This window comes from Pinus tabuliformis, chromosome J (assembly GCF_031772625.1).
Source record: "Pinus tabuliformis cultivar Carrire ecotype Pingquan chromosome J, CPIR1, whole genome shotgun sequence".
In the NCBI taxonomy this organism is placed as follows: Eukaryota; Viridiplantae; Streptophyta; class Pinopsida; order Pinales; family Pinaceae; genus Pinus; species Pinus tabuliformis.
Window position 1 is genome coordinate 1,157,213,682 of NC_142295.1, and position 21,379 is coordinate 1,157,235,060.

The window sequence follows — 21,379 nt, forward strand, 5'->3', positions numbered from 1 at the left end:
CTAGTTTACGGATCTGAACGGGATAATCGGGGACCTAGGAATGATGAAGATTGCATTGAAGCCCGACGCAAAGCTAGTTAAACAAAGACCTTACTGTCTCAATCCAAAATATAAGGGGAAGGTTTGCTTAGAGCTAGACAAGATGTTTACAGCAAGCATCATTGAGCCTGTGGAAGAATTTCACTGGGTAAGCCCAATGGTGGTATAGGAGAAAAAGAAGAAGCATGAAATAAGGATATGCGTGGATATCAGAAAGCTAAATCATGCTTGCGTACATAAACCTTTCCCTACTCTATTCACTGAGGAAGTGTTGGAAAATGTAGGCCAAGAACAATATTCCTTCATTGATGGGTTCTTTGGGTACTAGTAGATCAAAATCACGCCGAAGGATAGGAGCAAGACAACCTTCACAACTGAGTGGGGTTGTTTTCAGTACACTATAATTCCGTTTGGGTTAAAGAATGTTCCTGTGATCTTCTCGTGCGTAGTTGTTGTTGCATTCAAGGAATTTATTCATAAGTTCCTGCAAGTATATTTTGATGACTGGACTGTATTTGGTCTGGTTAAACGCCATGTAACAAGCTTGTGACTGATGCTGGATCCCTGTCAAAGATACCAAATTGTGCTGAATCTCAAGAAGTGTCTGTTCTGTGTTCCTTTTGGGAACTTGTTGGGGTATGTGGTTTGTAGACAGGGACCGATGGTAGATTCCACAAAGATAGTAGTGATATTGAACTTGGAAGCACCGAGGAGTGTGAAGCAGCTGCGCGCTACCTTGGGACATATGGGATATTACAGAAAGTTCATCAAAGGCTATGCCCAAATCACCGTGTCTATGGAGAAATTGTTGAAGAAGGATGCCACTTTCTGCTGGAATGATGATTGTAAGAAGAGATTGGATATATTAAAAGAAAAGATGGTGATCGTGCCAATTTTAGTTTTCCCATATTGGAAGAAGGAGTTTCATGTACATGTCGATGCGTCATGTATAGCACTGGGAGCAGTACTAACACAAGCTGGTGGAGAAGTCTTGGACCATCCCATCGTGCTTGCAAGATGAAGATTATCCAAAGCGGAGAAGAACTATTCCACCATTGAGTGCGAAGGGCTAACTATGGTGTATGCTCTCCAAAGGTATAAGCACTACTTGTTGGGAGGCCATTTTAAGATGTATACGAATTACTCTGCACTGAAGTATGTAGTCAATAATCCTATGTGGGGGTGGAGAATCTGCATGTGGATGTTATTGTTCTAGGAATATGATTTTGAAGTGATTGTAAAGCCTCGACGACTGAACACAGGACCAAACCATCTGTTGTGCATTGAAATGGGGGAAGAACCCACTAATTTGGAGGAGGCATTTCCTGAAGCGTAGTTATTTGCAATGTGCGTTGCAGATGGTAATTTTGAGGATATAATACACTTCCTAACAATAGGAACTGCTCCGGAAAGCTACACTATCTAGCAAAAGAATTAACTAGTGGTGCACTTGGAATATTTCTTTGTCATTGCTGGGCATCTGTACAAGATGGGGACTGATGAGATATTGCGATAATATGTACCTGAGTTCGAAAGAAGTAGCATCCTCACGGATGCTCATGGGGTTCCTATGGGAGGACATTATGTAGGAAGAGAAACTGCGCAGAAGATTCTATGCGCAAGGTTGTGGTGGCCAACCCTCCATCAGGACTCAAAATCGTATTGCAAGGCATGTGATGTGTGTCAAAGGTTTGGTAGGCCATCGTGGAGGGATGAGATCCCTTTGAATCCACAGATGACGTTGCAACCCTTTGAGAAATGGGTGATAGATTTTATGGGACCCATTCAGCGTCAAGGAAGGACAGGAGCAAGGTACATTATCACTGCGATGGAGTATTTGGCTCGTTGCGCAGAGGTACAACCTGTGAAAGGGTTGCATAGGTGTGACCACTGCAAAGTTCCTCTTTGAACACGTACTGACACGATTTGGCTATCCCAAGGTCTTGAAGAGTGACCGCAATACACACTTCCTCAATGAGAAGATCAACTTGTTGACAGAAGAATTTCAGGTATACCACCAGAAGAGCACTCCTTATCACCCATAGGCCAATAGGACGGTGGAGGCGTTCAACAAAGTGCTCAAAAATGTGCTGAATAATGTTTGAAATGCTTAGTGAAGTGATTGGGACCTACACATACCTGCAGTATTATGGGTTTATCAAATGACATGCAAGAAGTTGATTGGAAAAACACCCTTTAGGCTTGTCTATGGGGTTCAAGCAGTAATTCCTATGGAGTATATTGTGCCTAGTCTGCACATAGCAATGCTCACAGGTATGATGGATCTAGGAGCCCTAGAGGAGAGGTTTACACACCTGGATGAATTGGAGGAAGCAAGATTTATAGCTAGATTTCACCAATAGGTCCAAAACCATCGCGAAAAGGCATGGCATGATCGACACATTAAGCTGCACACATTTAAGGTAAATGACTTGGTTTTTCTATATGGTATTAAGTTTGATAAATTTCTAGGGAAATTCAGGATGCACTGGTTAGGGACCTATGTCATTAAGGAAGTTACCGATGGAGGAGCTGTACAGCTAGTCAAATTGAATGGACAACCCTTCCTAGGAAAGGTGAATGGTAGCCACTTGAAGCCATACACGAGTGGTCCAGCCATGTGACTAAATGAAGGTAGCACAGTCTTAATGCTCCAGGTAGCTGAAATGAGGCACGAGACTATAAACTACACTACCTGGGTTAGGGAGCTGCACAATTGGAGGATGGTGCGAAGCAAGGAAGTGTCACTGAGTCTGTGACAATGCCGAGGGAGCTGTGCTACCCAGGGAGAAATCATGTAGGTTAGTCAAAAAGTGACCGTTACAGTCACTATTCATGAAAAGACGGTAGAAGTGAGGCTAAATGGAGCGGGCAGCCGGTAATTAAGACAAAATTTATGGCTCATATACTTGAAAATTTGCCACTAATCCAGCATTAATGAATCGAAATTGGGGGAACGGTTGGATTTGAATTCAAAATGCCCTATAAGTTATAAGAAGTTGTCCAACAAGAAACACTTGGCATTTTGAGAATTGATTTGTTGAGTTCTCAGGCACATATGAATTGTGAGCAATAAAAGATTCTGATAGCTACTGGGGTATTTGAGACTTTATTGACAGACACACAGGAATTCTTATAGAAGATTATGTCAACACCCCATAAAATTCTAAATACCGAACAAGTAGTAGAAGAGTTGGCACAAGAAATGGACATAGAGGAAGAATTTGCTGCTCTAGAAGTGGCCAAAGTATTGGCGGAGGTCCCTAAATCACTGAGAACACAGAGACCGAAGCCAACCCAAACCAGGGAAATCGTGAAGGACAAGAAGGGAAAACAACCTACCATACCGGTGCTCTCATCACCAAGGAGAAACCCACCAAAGACCACTGCACAGGTGAAAGGAAAGGCTATAAACCTAGAAGCAAAGGAGGAAGATATCGAAGACATCCCGATGGATGATGAGGATTTGGGAAGGGAAGTGGAGGAGGTTGAAGCCCAGGGTGCAGACCCTATTATGTGGTTGTCAGACTATGTCTCTCCACGCAAGCCTAAGTCCAAGGTCCCAAAGGAAATTGATGAGAGTAAGACTCCACTGCAAACCCCTATGCTACCATATGAAATTGTTTTCGACAGTACACCTTTGGAACGGGTGCCGATACTGAAGCTTGAAGACTGGGACTTGGCATACCACAAAAAGTTTTCACACTTGGTGACTGAGCAGCTGATGCAACACATCATAGATACTAATATGAGAATGACAATATTGGAGCTGTGGAGGTGGCTTAAGGGGGCAGAGAAGGCAAGATTGCTCAACCTGCTTTGGGTGCTGCACTTTAACCGCACCTCGGTGACATTTTTGGTCATCAAGCAGTTGTTGTGCTTGATGCATGATGGGTGTCTATGGCTAGATGAGATGATACCCATCACATATATGTTGTTTCACTGAATAATGCACCTGCCATATATAGGTGAGAATCTGGCAATGATCTTTGCTGGTAAGGGTGGCGAGCAGGCTCTCGCAGAGTCAATGAAGGAGAAATTAAAGTTGGTGAAGAAGTCGTGAGGGTACGCTATCTACAACATCTGTGACCCCATTGTGAAGGTAGCAATGCACATGATGGCAGGGAAGGTTATTCAGAAGTGTTGCGTCGACGCCTGTCATCGTGCTCTCACAGCAGTGTGTGGAAGGAGTCCAATTTAACTAGTCGGACTACCTTCACGGAGAGTTCTTGGCGTATTGTTGTGAAGCACAAAAGCTCATCAAGACGTTCCACTATGCATGGCTCTTGCTGTCGATTGTGCTGGTAGCATGGGCGCTATTAAACAACATATAGTTCCCTTCGGTCACGCTAGACCTCCCTGAAACAGTGAAGTACACTTTGCTATGGGTGACCAAGGACGTGCAACAAGTTCAGGACAAAAAGATTTTCTAGATCTTGATGGAGATGAATATCAATATGGCCATCAATCACAAGCTATGATTTTCGCCCAGGGTGTACGCTAATTTGCAGAGCTCTGCTGAGTTAAAAGTTGATTTCCATCGAATCTCCATTAGGGCATGGAAGGACTCTGTGCAGAAGTGGTACGACTTACCGTATCTAGCTACAAATAATGCCATTGATGTGGTGCTTGACAGGGAAAATTTTAAGAACGCCCCCTAAATTTATAAATATAATAAATGGGCGAATCTCCATGGTTTATAGGAAAAATCGAAGGCGATTTTATCAATAATATAATATGTATATATAATTGTTTGGCGAATCTCTCACCAGGGATGGCGAATATTTTACTCAATTATAAAATCTTGTAAGATCTTGGCGAGTCTTTCACTAAATAATAAAACTTTGTAAATTCCTAGTGAATCTTAGCATAGGCTACATGTTGGTTTAATTCCCCCATTTAGATAGGCTACATTCCAGGTGAATACCATGGGTCAATACCATGTGCCCTTTTGGTGAATACCATGGGTCAATACCATGTGCCATTTTTATTTTTATTAATTCTAATATTAGCGTTAATAATGGTTTTTTGCATGGTATTAATAACAATCTAGTCCATGGTATTTGTCCCATAGTATTTTGGTCATAGGTTTCACCTAAATATAACCCATTTTTTGAGTGTTTGTAAATATAAGGTGACTTATGGAGTAAATATAAAAAAATGTTTTATTTGTTTACCATACCTCTCGTTTATTTATATTTTTATTAATTTACCATACCTCTTTTACAAATATGGTATTTGGCCCATAAGATTCACTTAAATAAAACCTCTTTCTTGAGCCTTCATAAATAGAACGAGGGTTATGGACTAAATATAAAAAGATGTTTTATTTATTTACGATACGTCTAGTTTATTTATATTTTTATTTATTTACCATACCTTTTGAGTAAGTATAAAAAGACGTTTTATTTATTTACCATACCTCCACTTTACTTATATTTTTATTTGTTTACACCCTTACATGTATATAAGGTGACTTATGGAGTAAATATAAAAAATGTTTTATTTATTTACCATACCTCTCATTTATTTGTATTTTTATTAATTTACCATATCTCTCATTTATTTATATTTTTATTAATTTACCATACCTCTTTTATAAATATGGTATTTGGCCCATAGGATTCACTTAAATAAAACCTATTCTTGAAAATGGGCGAATGGATTCACTTAAATAAAACCTATTCTTGAAAATGGGCGAATGGAAGGTTGTAAGTCCTAATTTCAAGGGCTAAATTTACCTTTTTTACCCTCTCCCTTAAAATAAGATGGGCTATTTGAGGTGATTTGTAAAAATGTACTATGATACAAAATATTCGCCCACTAAAAATTTAAAACCCCTTAATTTCGCCAAAGGGCGAACATTCGCCCCTAAAATTATCCTTGGTGCTTGAGCAATGGCTAGTGGAGTGGCGCACTACCACAGACTTGGTAGTGGGTGGAAGAAAGTTTGCCGCACATAAGAAGAAGGAGGAGGCCAAGCTAAAGATGGTGTAGCTGATCGAGAAGAGGAAAAAGGAGGCCACTGAGAAGGACCGGGCAGAACAGATAGGAAAGGAGGCAGGAAAACATACAGGTGGAATAGCACATGGCTCTGCCAAAGGCGCACGGTCTCCTTCGCTTGAGACAGAAGAGGAAGAAACAGAACAACACGGCATGGACCCTCAAGAGATGTCTGCCAACATTAAGCACCCAAGAGAGCTGGAAAAGGGAGTGTCCAGAAAGAAATCCAAGGTCACAAAGATCTCGCTGGACCCTATCACATTGACAGAGGGTGACTTACATGATATCGATGACACAGTTAGAGATGTCACCACGGAGGCCCTGCATCGATTTGAACAATAGCAGCAGATCATCCTAGTGGCCATCCAGACTGGGTTGTAGGAGTTGCAGAATTGCGCATCATAGGCTAGTACGGTGTCTACCAGCTTGGCTATCGGCACTTCAGAGGCTACTGATATGCTGCACATGAAGGCTTCTAGTGCGATAGTGCTACTGGATGGAGCACTGACCATGAAAAATGAGGTTGACAAACACACTCTTAGGGCCTTCAAAGGAATTGGGTTAAGCGTGGCAGCACTTCCGCACTAAGCACTCCACCTCTTGAAGGATGGAGTAATTGATGAGCTGAGGGCCCATGAGCACCACGCCCTCTAGGTGATCGACGATCAAATGATTAACAACTAACAGATGGCCCTACAGAGAAATGCTGCCATCCCCACTGAGACCGAGGCAACCAACTAGAGTAATAAGATTATGTAGGTCATTTAGGAGGCATGCGTAATAGTCCCAGAGTTGGCTATCTAGAGGAAGAGCCAGTTGAAGTACGGATCCATAAGTTGGCCATAGGGGTGTGTGAAACTTAGGCTGAGATGGCACGAGTTTAGTTGGAGTTGAGCCTACAGATTATAGAGCTGTAGTTGAGGGCCTAGCATTGAACACCACTAGAAGTAAAGGAATAATGGGCAACTGCTATCACAGAGATAGTAGCGATGGTGGAGAGTGCAATAGTAGACTACATGTAGTTGTTCGAGTAGGCATTTGAGGTCCTGACAAGCTTGCAAGAGGACCCAAATATAGAGAGGCTAGAGAGGGAAGCATGTGAGCTACAACAACGCTACAATGAAATTAAGGGCACATCGTGAACCTTCACGCTGACAAAGAGGCTAGCCAAGCTGCCAGAGGCCAAGCAGCTGAAGGAACAGGTGGACACAGCAGTGCACAAAGAAGCAATGTTGAAGGCACGACTAAAGCCTTGGCTGGAGGAAGCTTACGCAGTCACAGGAAATATTGAAGGCAAGCTTGTGACTCTACAAGTGACGCAACAAAAGTTTAAGGCTAAGAGCACAGGAGCAGTGACCAAGAAGACAATGGAAGATGTGAAGTAGGTGGTAGCTCACTGCACGGCTGAGGTAGCCATCATATGGGTCAAGCTAGATGGGTTTCATGCAAAGATCTTCACACCTACTGAGTGACTCGAGGGTGAGTCATGATGTTTGTGTCGGGGGCCTATTGGGAGCGGGATCCCACAATGGCAGTTTTGGGGTTAAAAGCTCATGTTTAAGTCAAATTTTGTAATAAAAGTGTAAAGATTCCCCATTTTGTGGTGGCAGAGCGCGAAGGTGTCATGTGTTATAAAGGGCAGTCCGCCCTTAGTTTTGTAAAGTAAAGTCGGCTGGAAGAGATCTACCCATGGTCGCTGACCATGGGATTGTATGAAAAGAGCTAAACTCCAAGTAATTTTAGAGAGAGACGATGTAATGGAGTCATAGCTTTGGAGCAAGAAGTCTAAGTCTTGGGTTGTAGCATAGGTAGAGGCTCTGCAGCTGAGTGCGCAGAGGCCTATGGTAGAAGTCCGAAGCTAAGTGTGTGGACCCCTCTAGCTCTGTGCTGAGGGTAGATAGAGTTTGTAAACACTTAGAAGATATTAATAAAGAGGGATATTCTACAATTTCTATGTCTTTGGTTTGTTGATTCATCTGGATATTTTATGTATGAATTTCCTTTATTATGCTTATATTATGCACGAATCATTTCAATTCCATTGAATAATTCAATGCATTTATGAATATCTGTTTACGCAGTATTAACTTTAAATATTTGAAAAGATAAGAAAGTCCCTTAGATTAATTGTGGAATTTGCACGGCATGCTGACATAACAGCGCAAAAGTACCTTGGCAGCAGGTTAGGTCTATGCGAAGGTCGATTGTATCCTTTCATGGAGGTATTAAAGGATGGAATAGAGGGCTCATCTTGCAAGACCTAGAGTGAAGCTACTTGCACGAAGGCAGGGATAGAGGGAATCAAACGACATCACGACCATCTCAAGGTGCAGAAACTTGGTTCCAACATCCCCCCATACTACTTCAGGTGAGACTTCAGTCTGCGCTTTGCGTGCAATTGCTGAAAGGGCCAGTAGTGTAGGGATTTGTTTGGATAATTAACGTTGAACCTGGGTTAGGCCCCCTCAAGCCAACACTAACGCATTTATTACATCCTTGTTTTTCGTAATGGTTAGGTCAAAGATCAACTGGCTACCGTCTTCGTCGATAGTAGAAGCCTAAAGAACTGCATATTCCCATGAATTAGTTAAATTACTGCAACTACCCACTACACCACAACCGTTTTATTATCATCTCGATTAGATCCACAAAGACTTCCCTCATGCTAGTTCATGAGTGATAGGTTGTTACTTTCCATTGGTGCTTTCCGTGACATCAACCATTGTGCTTTCTCTCCATATTGGACATTTCGTGACAAAATGAACTCCAATGCTTGTATGGTTTTGGGTGCAATACTGAAGTCACCTTCCCTTTTGTTGATTCCTCTTATATTTGGGAATGATGTTTCCTTTGAGCCAGCTTAGACAAAGTTATTTCCTTATGCATTATCCTCCGTATTAACTCTGAAAATAGTACATGTTCATCTCCAACGCACCCCACATTATGGTCTTGTTGTCTCCCACTTCCCCTTTTCCCCATATCTCCATTTCCACCTCCATATATTCACCCCCTCATCAGCTTATGCAAATAGCCTCTTCCCTTGATGGACTCTCCAATTGCCATTTTGCATCGCTTCCTTAGTCTCCTCTGTCTTCATTTCATCTGACCCTTATTATTCCACCTACTCCAGGAGTGGCGTCCATGTGTTCAACACATCCCCAAAAATTAACAAAATACCTCCCAACAAATGTCAACATCATTTATCTATCTAGGCTTATTTCATTTATATTGGTTTTATTACATCTCTAAGTCTGTTGGAGAGGCTAGAAAAATATAATGTCAGTCGTACAATAGGTTCAAACATTGCTAGACCTTTTAAAGGGATTGAATTTGTTCAATTTGATTCAGCCAATATCCAAAATGTTGCACAAGTGGTTCCACTATACAATAGTGTACACCATATCTCTATAATTGCCTTCAAGAAATTTCCATCCATTGCATTGTTCCATTGTCTCCTCACCACATGTATAGAAATTCTACAGTGAAGATGCCAAGCTAGCCAAAGTTTGTCGCCCTTGCACTACTATGTTTTCCCAAAGTTTCTTGTGCAATGGTCTTTTTTCTCAACCCCACTCAATTGTTATGGATTCACAAACCTGTGCACATGTATTTAGGGTAGACCATAGTATTATTGTTTTCTGGTTTGTCCTTTTTGTTAATACCATTGTTTCAAAACTGGGAGGAAAAATCAAGGATTCTTTCGAGTTGAATTGGGAGGATCTGATGTGCTGAAGATGCTCATCTCAATATGCACACTTCTCCATAACAAATTTTGTTCATGACACTATGATTATTGGTTCCTAGGCTTATTAGATATATAGCATAAATAAATAAAGGCACCTTAATTGAGTTTCGTGCATATTTTTTTTGTTAGTTTTGACTTAGTTTAGATGGCTATTTTTATAAATGTTATATAAGGAACTTTCCTAAGGAATGAAAATAGGCTATCTATTCCATTTCCTATTATTTCTCGGTTTGTAACTTGTTTTATTACATTTTCTACACAAGCTTTCATTATTCCACAAAAACAAGATATTAGTGAAACATCATTATTAAAAATTGGAGTGTCTCTAATGAATATCAAAAAAATTTCATTAGATTTTTAAGGCACATTTTGGGTTTTGAAAGTGATTTCTTGTAAAGTTCTCTGAAGTTCTTGTTGTCGATCATGGACTTTTTGTTTTTTGTTGTTTTATTTTTGGATTGTCAGTGCCAAGAAAAACTATAAACATGTTCCCTTTGGATAGATATTAACAAATACTTGTTGTGGTGTTAATTCAGTGACTACTTGAATTGGTGTATCTTTATTAAGGCTAGCACAACACAACTGGACACTTTTCTATATATATTGCTGGGAAACAAAATTGATGTGGATGGGGAACAATAGAGTGGTAATTATTGGAAATTAACATAACCTATCATCTTGATATAGAACTATTGAAAATAGTTACTGCATGTAATGCATTTTAGGAGTTCTTGTTATAAATCTGAAGTTTACTTTTGTAATATTACTATAATTCTGGTATAGGTTTCTGAGCTGAAAGCAATAACATGGTGTAAATAAGAAGGTATCCCCTATTTTGAAACATCAACTAAAGAGGATTACCGCATTGATGCAACATTATTATCCATAGTCAGATCTGTACTTAAGAATCAACTTGAATAGGAACTGTAAGCTATCATGACAGTTTCCTTCTTTAACTTCAATTAATGTCTTCTTTCAGTTCTATATCTGTCAGATGTTCTACTTGATAAGTTTAGCTACATGCTTGAATGCAATTTGCATTGGTTTTGGTGCTTGGTTGGAAGTATTTTTGTTTTGCATATATTTTTTAGGCCTTCCTCAAACACTTCCCAAATCATAGCCATCACACAATTTTTGTGGATGATAATGCTAGTACAAGAGTATTGTCTTTTATATTGATGAACAATTTTGTAGGCATTTTATTCTCTTTTTGAATAGGGAATTTTTGGGCATTAACGAGTTGGTAGATTGTGTCTCAATTAATAACACCACCAAAATCATGACAAGTGATCCAAGGTATCTCTGAATTTCCTTAAGAGCTTGGTTTCTCATTCTATCTTAGTTTTTGTTATTGGTCATTTAGTTTTAGATGGAAAATGACAACTACTAACATTAAAAAAAGGAACTCAAATTTGTCTCTGGCTCTTCAGTGTTAAAAAGTAAAATTTAAAGTTGTTGTGAGTCATGCCCAAGTTTTAAGGCCTTCCTGCACCATTAGAAAAAAAAATTGTTTCTAACTCTAGGCACCTGTAGGTCTTATAGAACACGGTTCAATTTCCTAGATGACTTTCACACTATAATCTTGTCTAGAGCTTTCCAACTGATGTATTGGGAACCTTCAGTTAGAGTTTCAAATCAGTTTCATCCTTGCCATAGTATGCACTTCCATTAGAGTTCCAAATGATTTTCAGGCCAACCTTCCTGGTACAATGTCCTGCTTTTGTCAGGTTCATGGTTGGAGACTTATACAATACTATATGTTTCACTGTTGTAAATTTATTTTTACTCGTCTCTTTTTAGTAGTATGACTTAGTTTAAATGTTGAAATATACAATAGTTAGAATATTTTTATAAGATTTAAATCTAAAACTAGATCATGATTAAATTTCACACCAATCAACTTATTTACACTTTTGTAAATTTCAAATATTCTTTATAATATTTTTTAACTTTATATATTCTCTATATACATCCTTGGCTTATATACATATGCACATTTAAAACCAGTTTTAGATGTGTTGTCCATAGTCAAATTGCCCCTGCATCTTTTAACTGATAGATCGAACGTTTTCTTTAAATCAATGCCTATATATACAACTTCAAGGACTGTTGTAACTCAAATAATGCTTTAAAGGATTCTAGCTCAATGAAAGAGCACTTGCCTTATTAGCAGGAGGTTGGTGGTTCGATCCCACTACACCCTAACATGAATTAACCAATGATATTGTGGTTTATTTTTAATTTAAATACTTTTTATATTGATTTATTTCAGTGGTAAGATAATTTTTTGGATTCATTATTTTATAGTCTCTAAAGAGACAAAAGTGATATTGTATTGTCTTTAAATATATTTGTTTTATTGTCTCTAGAGAGACAATACCTAGGATTAAAGACACATTGTCTATATAAAGCCAATATGTCTTTAATCTTAATTAGTGCTTTTCAAGAGACAATAATGAAATTGTCTCTTAAAGACAATAATGCTTGTATTATATATAAAGACAATTTTTAAGACAATAATTTGAGAGAATGGCTTAAAAACAATATTTAACAATATTTAAGACAATACACAATATTTTTTTGTCTCAATTTAAAACAACTTATCCAAAAATTGTTTCAAATATTGTCTCAAAACCCCTCTATGTTGTAGTGTTACCAAAAAAATAAAAAACATTCTCAAAAGATAAATTGTTCAATAAAAATTGAGCGGGCGGAAGAGGCTGAATTTTCACCTCTTCCAAGGCAAACGATGTGGTCGATGTAGCGCTTGAAAGATGAGTTCGTGTTTGAATCCTAGGATAGCGTAACTCTTGGCAACTCTTGGCATATCTTTTATGCCCTCCATGAATCATCTGATTTATCTTCGACATGTAATGCTATTGGGAAGGTCGATAAGCAGATAGAGGTGACAGTGATGACCTCAGAAGTGATCGGAGCACCATATGCTATAGAAGAACTTTGAAAGGGCCTTGACTTCCCCACATTCAGATGTAGTTTCATGTGAAGGCACAATTCTGTCTCTTTAAAGCATACGAGGAGTTGAACAGGAGAGCCAAAATTTACAGAATCCTTTTGATTTTCTTAGTGTTTTGTGCTTTCGTAATTTCTCGTATGGAACAACCTTTTGGATGTCGACAAGAATCTGCATGGAGGGCAGATTTCCAACAGAAATATTTGAGGCGCCTAGTAGCTATGTTGCGCCGTTGGAATGTTGCGCCATGGGAGAATCGATCGATGCACGACCAGGCTTTTGGCACAAAGTGTAGCCGTAAAATTGACTGCAGATCTCTCACTGGCCATGACGGCAAGGGGACAAACCGCGTGGCACCGGGCCATCTTCAAGAAATACCTTTTCAGGCTACACAAATCGGCTAGTCTGGAATTTGGATTCAATTAGCTTGTGAATGGGTAGGTTCCCTGTAAATCTTATATTACCAGGTAATCTAAGGTGGTTTATTTACTGTAAATTTTACACTTTAGATATATAAATTTGTGCATCGTTGTTATGCAATTTCACAATCTGCTTTCGCTTCTATATACAACTAGCTGCTAGGTACAGGATGAATATGAAATATGCCCTTCGAATTTATGTGGTTACATTTTTGGTTCGAATGTCTATTTTCTTCATGTGTATCTTGCAACGGGTATTTTCAAGAAGGCTGTTTCTTGAATTCTACGATTTCCATTGACGATGCCATGTCCATGACCTTTCTCTTCACTTCGGAACAGAATACTTCATTTTAACGCTTTTAGCTGACGTCATATTCGCCTAACCTTGGACCTTAGTCTTCGCAATTGCCTCTCTATTTCCAATTTATTGAAAGTGATAGACTCCACGTTCGACCATGATATGGTAAGTGGTTTGAGATTTGTATTCAGATTAAATACGTTCAACCATGTTATGGCAAGCCCTTTGAGATTTTTATTCACAATAAATATATTACCAATTGCTTCACAAGTGTAAAGAGTCACTGATAAGTTTGTTTAATTGGAAAAGTTGTATGAGGTCTATGAGAAGGATTGAACATACATGCCATCTTCCTAATTACTTCACCTTGCTTGTAGTTCCCTTGGATGTTTGATTACTATCTAAATTTTGAGTTACTTGCTAGACAATGAGCATTCAAGAGAATGGAGGCACTGCTATTTTTCAATTTTACTTCTATATTATCTAGGTCCTCTTTAATGCTAGTAGAATTCCAAGAAACCTTTGAACTTTTTTTATTGACCTGAATTGATCCCCACATGGTGAAAGGTAAACCTTGAAAAGCATTTGTTTCTTTTTACAGGTAGTACTTTCCTGCTATTCCTTGCAATTACACCATATTATAAATTGATTTATCCTTCCACAAATAGATGGATTTAGAATTAAATAACCACTTCCACATAACTTTTCACAAAGACATTTGTCAAAAGAGGGTGAGTAGGAAACTCAAGCAAAACTATACTAGTAAAAGTTGAAAAATGTGTTATTTTTGAAAACAAGACTTTGTATAATTGTATCAAATATGATACCACCAACACCTACATTTTATGTATAACTATGTGTTTTTCCCTATTTTTAAACTCTCCTCCCTATTGTAATTACTTATAGTAATTCTAACTAAACAACTCGAACCATCTTCATATGAGGAGCCCCGTTACCATGCCCAACATGTTTTCAGAGTTCTTCACCAACAATAACCAACTTACATGCAAGATAATCCAATATGCCACCCTCAACAACTCTTTAGAGGTTATTTCTCCTAGCAAGTGCCAAATTTGTCTCACCTCTATGATTTACTAGCCAACAGTTGGATCCCCCAAGAAGTAGGATCTTGAAAGCATCTACGTAGCATTATAGAAAACATCAAAGGAGTTCATCTGTCGTCATCAAGAGAATTGAGTTTAGAATCTCTTTTTAGAAGTTGACCTAGTCCTACATTGTCTCTCCCAATTTCATAATGGAGTGATTTAAGCTCCTCTTCCTTCAATGTGTTTTCTAGAATGGAATACAAGAGAACTCTCTTCATAATGTTTTTACTTCCTAGGGCTTGTAAGAGAATCATGATTGTTACACTCATTTTATTAGTCAAGCTCGAATCAAGTCTAGCAAAAACGAGGACTTTGATAACCTCAATATGGCCCTCTATTGCAACAATCATGGAAATGAATTATCCTTGCTAATCCTTATCACTCAAATAAATGGTAGACTACTTGTAGAAGCTTCTAAAGAACTACCTTATTGCCAATTATGGCCACCAAAACAAGAGGAGAGAAGAATTGGAGATCACTTGAATTTATTTTATGTCTTACCTTTAGTGTATCTCAAAGAATTTGATAAAAAAAGAAACAATATCACTTTGTTTTGTTGTTCTTATCACATTTTTGCTCAGGATCAAGCCTTGCAACCAGTAGCTCCCAGAAAAATTCTTGATGATTAACCCTTACATATAGCATGACTTCAATTTCATGATTTTTTTTCTTACTTTTAGATCACTTTTATTATCTATTAACTATTTTAAAATTATAATATATCCCATCCTAGCATCCATGTGAAGAGGGTGGACTTCGTGCCTATTCTGTATCGTTACAAAAATCTCACCATTTGCACCAATATCTAAAAGTGTACCAAATACCCATGAGATGTCCTACAAAACTCCATGACCAATAAAGAGTTACCTCTTTATGTTCACTCTTTATGTTCACTATCTGGGCATGCATATTCAAGAAACATATTTAGGATTTCTCACCTTTGTTTCACTGTATTCAACAATAGACCATGCTTCATTATATAGCCCTACTATAATTTCTCCAATGTTCAACTCTTAGCTAGAGTTTGTATCTCATCACCAAGCTTCAATTATAACTTTACAACCTATCCTAGGACCTCCAACAAATACATGATAGTAGGAGCTTACTGGCTCATGATAGTAGCAATACGGGGATCTTAAGTTTATGTTCGTATGTAAAGTTGGTTTGGAAGAACACAACATGGCTCTATCCCATGAATCTTAATTAATATGGAATCAATCTCCACAAAACCTCAAATAGATGGCATAAATAATGCATGTACAATTGCTTCATTCTTGATCATTAATGAACTGATTAAAAATTCAACAGATTTGATGTGCAATATTCTCCAAAAAGTATCAAGTGAGATATTGTGTAGGCCTTTATAGTGAAGCAAAAATTTCTTTGTCTTTTAGGAACTTAAAGTACTACAAATAATGGATTGTGTATTCAGTTCTAACAAAATTTCAAATCCCATGAATAGCCCATAACAACCAAAGAACATATTATTTCTTTTATTTCCTAGAATATTATCTTCTTCAAAGTTGGTTATGTATTTCAAAAAATTTCTTCCAACTATGTTAAGCCTTTAGATAAATTGCAAAAATTTTAATATGAAAATACTCGTTGAAACTTAAATTCCAAAAATGTGTGTAGAGATCCTTCCAAACACAATAGGAAAAGGAAATTTGAATCTATGAGTAAACAAATTTATTAAAATTTTACACTTAGACTTCTAAATGTTTTTTCTGAAACAAATAATTGGACTTTGTATAAGTCATCTCATATAGGTCCCTTAGTTTAGCGATTATAAAATTTGCACAAAAACTAAAATTGTTTTATGATCTATACCAAAATTATTACCATTGAAGATGCTAGCCATTAGAGAAATTTTGAGGTTTAAAATGGGCCTCATAAGGAATAATACAAAAAAATAATGGAAATAATAATACAATATTATATTACCTCATCAGTTTTTGAGAGAAAAAAGAAAAAAACTATATTTTCAACTCATCTTTTCAGCTTATCTCCCTACAATTTTACTCAAATTTCGAGTGGGGGCACTCATTGGATGAAGGATTTAATTTTCCATCCAAGGAGTACCCATGTTGTATACTTTCGATGGACCTTACTTCACGAAAAATGTGAAATACATGAAAAGACATGATTGCAATTACGTTTTTTTTTGTCTATTTCACATTTTTCGTGTAGTAGGGTCCATCGAAAGTATGTAACATGTGTACTACATGGATGGAAAATTAAATTCTACATCCAATGAGTGATCCAACTACAAATTTAAGTAAAATCGTAGGGATATAAGTTGAAAACGTAGTTTTTTATTTTTTCTTCTTTTTACCTTTTTACTCCAAAAATGGTGAATCATCCCCCACGATTGACATCATCATATTGAATCCTATTGGTTCTTATAAAGTTTACTTTTGTTGTACAATTTTTCTTTGAGGCCCATTTTTTACCTCAAAATTTCTCTAATGAAGTTGCAGTTCCATATGGGAGAATATTTTCTGAGGATGCCGCAAATGACTCGTAAATACCCTGGTGGAGTGTACACAAGTAGAGAAAAGGCATGTCATGCATAAGAACCCTCCTACAAGAATAACATGTTAACAAATACAATTTAATGCAAAATATAGCACTAATAGTCTTCAACTTGTTGAAAATAGCAACAAGAAATGCTAAAATAGAAGTGCTAAAAATAACATTGCTATAAATAGCATTTCAGGATACATTCCAATTTTAATTAGTCCCTGAACTAAAATTGAGAACTAAAATTTGAATTTGATCTTACGAGTTGTTTGGAAAATAATTAATTAATTCATCTTGAGTTAATTAGTTGGAGAAAATCAAACATGAAGTCTATGTGAAGACATGCAACAGTTTTCCCTTTGATTGAGGAAGTTATCCCTTAATTAAGGAGATCAAGATGAATTGTACTTTGAGTTGTAATTAGTTAGCTCAGTTAACTGAGTTAAGTCCAGTTAGATTAGTCCCAACAGTTTGTGGAATTGATTGTGAGTTTAGTTAGTTAATGCATGCATGCATGTAACTACTGTACTTCAGATAACTGAATATTCTCTCATAAATAACTCATGCATGTCAGTTCAGTTGGAGACCCAATTGAGATCATAGGATGGGACAGTGTACTATCAGTTGTATGAATATTCCATTGAGGATATCTCTTGCATGCAGAAGGAATTCATTCCTTGGAGATTGCACAGTTACTTCTGAGTTTGGTGAGTTATGTGAGAGGTGAATTCACACAGGTGCTAGCCAGAGGACCCAGGAGAAACTACGCAAGGAAATAGGAGACTTGGAGGACTGAAGGAAGGCATATGTTGTGTCTATTCAGTCTATGAACAGCATTGAGGGATTGTACTGAGAGCTGGATAGCTTGTGAGCTAAAGCTTTGTGTAATCCAGAGATATTTCCACTTGTATGATAATACATATAGCGGGGTTTTTAGTTGAGGCTTTCCTAGAGTATTCTTCTATGTTCATGTGTGATTGATTTCTCATTCTTTGTTATATGTGTTCTATTTGATCTTGCTCAAAATGAATTAAGCTTCGACAAGTTTGTTTGTAGAAGTAGATTAAGTATTTTGCTTTAGTATATTGCATTATCAAGTGATCTACAGTGAGAAATTCTACATTGTATCAAAGCAAAGGTGATAAAAGCAGAGAATAGTATACAAAGAATGGAGAAGTTCGAAGTTTGAAGTTCTTGATTATAGAAATCGAATTCTTATCACATCTCAAATTTCACCAATTGCGTTCAACGGTTTGAGACTTGAGTATGCCCTGGATGGAAGCTTGAATTATATAGCCTAGAAGGGTCACATGGAAGCGGTATTAGAGGACAATGGTTTGAAGGACTTCATTGATCAAGAAGTCCCCAAGCAAGTAGTTGCTAATGCCCAAGAATTGGTGGAATGGAAAAAATTTGTGGCTAGAGCAAGGAGGATTCTTCTGGAGGGAGTTTGAGACCACATTGTCTACAGGCTCCATGGGAAGGATACATTGTTTTTAATGTGGAAAATGTTGAAGGATCTATATCAGAACAACAACGATCAGAGGAAGCTGGTGCTGAAAGACAAGCTTCAAAAAATCAAGTGCGAAAAGGGCAACACGATCTCTACATATTTAAACAAGCTCACCACCTGCAGGGATGACCTTGGAAGTGTAGGGATCATGACAGCCAATGATGACATGGTGAGTCTTGCTCTCCTCGGTCTTCCTAAGAGCTGGCATAGCTACCAAGACTCGGTAAATAGAAGAGAGAAACTGCTAGATTGGGAACGACTATGGTCGGATTTGATGTGGGAGGAGATAAGGAGAAGCACCAGAGATGGATCTTCATCAAAGAAAGATGATGAAGAAAATCTAGCCTTAGCAAGTAAGGCGAGGAAAGGGAAGGGGAAGGCTTCCGATTCCAAATAAAGTTCTTCCCACGGTGGGAAGAAGATTGACAAATCGAAAGTGTGATGCTTTCATTGTCATGAGGTGGGCCATTATGCTACGAATTGTCCATAGAAGAAATCCAAGAAGGGATCCTTGAAAGGACCATATGGTGAGGCACTAGCCTCACAGTTCAAATTGGATTTCACCCTCATTGCATGCATGGTTTCATCGATGGTGGATTGTGTTTGGTACTTGGACAGTGGAGCTTCATTCCACATGACCAGTGACAAGTCTATTCAGTACCTTGGAGGAGAAGGACCTCCAGATGTGCATAGAGATGGGCGATGATGGAAAGTACCATGTTTTAGGTGAAAGTACAATTTTGTTTCAGAAGGAGCATGGAGCTCCTCTCACCATGACTAGTGTAGAGTATGTGCCTGGTTTGAAGAAGAACCTGATGTCCGTCACAATGTTGGAAGACAAATGATGTAGTCTTTAGCAAAGGAAAGGCATTCCTGAGGCACATTGGCACTGGATAGACCAAGAGGATTGGGATTCGAGTAAAGAATCTCTACAAGCTGGAGGTAGATGACTGTGTTGCATTGAGTTCCAAAGCAGAGTTGGTGCAAAGCCAACATATTGGCGAGCTATGGCATAGAAGATTGGGCCACTTGTACCATGGGGCCTTGAAGATCATGCAGCGGATTTCTACCGTACTTCTCAAGGGAAAACTAGATAAAGTGGATACATGCAATGGTTGTACCTTGGGTAAGTATGCAAAATATTCCTTTCAGGATTGAGATAGTCGAGCTGGAGAAATCCTGGAGCGAGTTCATACAGATGTGTGTGGACCATTATTGACAACCTCCACCGCTAAACAAGGGTACTATGTTACTTTTATTGATGATTTTTCTCATAGATGTTGGATCTACTTCATGCAGAAGAAGGATCAAACCTTCTCAAGGTTTCATGAGTTCAAAGCCTTGGTTGAGAAATAATCTTGAAAGAAAATCAGGGACTTGTGAAGCGATAATGGTGGAGAGTATGTCTCCCAATAGTTTAAGGACTTCTGTGTAGCAGAAGGAATTAAATGGGAGTTGACGGCACTCCATAACCCACAGCAGAATGGGGTGGCTGAAAGGAAGAACAGATCGATTATGGGAGTAGCTCAAGCAATGTTGCATGACCAAATCCTACCACTTAATTTGTGGGCTGAGGCATGAAATACAATAGTATACTTGCAGAATAGAAGCCCACATTGTATACTGGGGATAAAGACACCAGTGGGGGCCTTCTATAGGAAGAGACCAGATGTGAGTCGCTTCAGGATCTTTGGATCATTGGTTTATTGCCATGTGACTAAAGATGCCCGGAAGAAGCTAGAGCCAACAGCTGAGTTGGGGATACTTGTGGGGTACACTGATACACCCCACAACTATCGGGTGTTCTTGCCTACCAGTCAGAGGACAGTGGTACGCAGAGATCTGAAGTTCGATGAGCAGAAGGCCATGTGGGTTTTCCTTGAGAGGGAGCTCAAGTTGCATGCAGAGGAGGAACTTTTTGTTCCTAAGGAGGATGAGCCTCAGACTAATGCAGAGCATCTGCATGTAGAGGATCCAGTAGTGGAGACATCCACTCATGTAGAGTCTTCCAGAGATGGGTGGAAATGCTCAAGGGAAGCTGACAGATTGCTGACGGATGCAAGAGAGAATGTGGGACAGCCATCCTCTCAGCACAGACAGAGTAGATCACTTGAGCGGTACATTGGTTACATGGCCCTTGTTTGGGAGTGTGTATAGAGCGATCCATCTTCCTTCGAGGAAGCAGTGCAACAACCAGTGTGGGCTGATGCTATGGTGGAGGAGTACGACTCCATAGTTCAGAATAGTGTTTGGGATGTTGTCCCAAGACCAGAGGACAAGTCAGTGGTGAGTTCCCGATGGCTTGACAGGGTAAAGAAAGCAGTTGATGGCAGTATGGAGAAACATAAGGGAAGGTTTCTTGCCCGTGGTTTATCACAGGTCAAGGGGATCGACTATGATGAGACTTTTCCTCCTGTAGTAAGGCACTCATCTATCAAATCGATGTTGGCTTTATCAGCATAGATGAGTTAGAAGATCCATCAAATGGATGTGAATATTGTGTTCCTCAATGGCAAGATTGATGAAGAGGTGTACATAGAGCAGCTAGAAGGTTTTGAGACCTTTGGTCGTGAGTCGCATGTGCATTGAATCAAGAGAGATTTATACGAGCTGAAGCAAGCACCTCGTGCTCGGTACACCAGGATCGCCAGCTATTTCACCAGATTGGGCTTCACAAAGAGTGAAGCAAATGCGAACCTTTACCACATCATGGTAGAAGGTAAGCCATTAATCATTATTCTTTATGTTGATGATTTGATATT

The 21,379-nt window shown here is 38.6% G+C and overlaps 1 pseudogene; it reads left to right on the plus strand.

Moving 5' to 3' along the window:
* The first annotated feature begins 3,244 nt into the window (after nt 1-3,244).
* LOC149231189 (chaperonin CPN60-2, mitochondrial pseudogene) overlaps nt 3,245-21,379 on the plus strand; it is a 79,940-nt pseudogene continuing 61,805 nt past the window's right edge.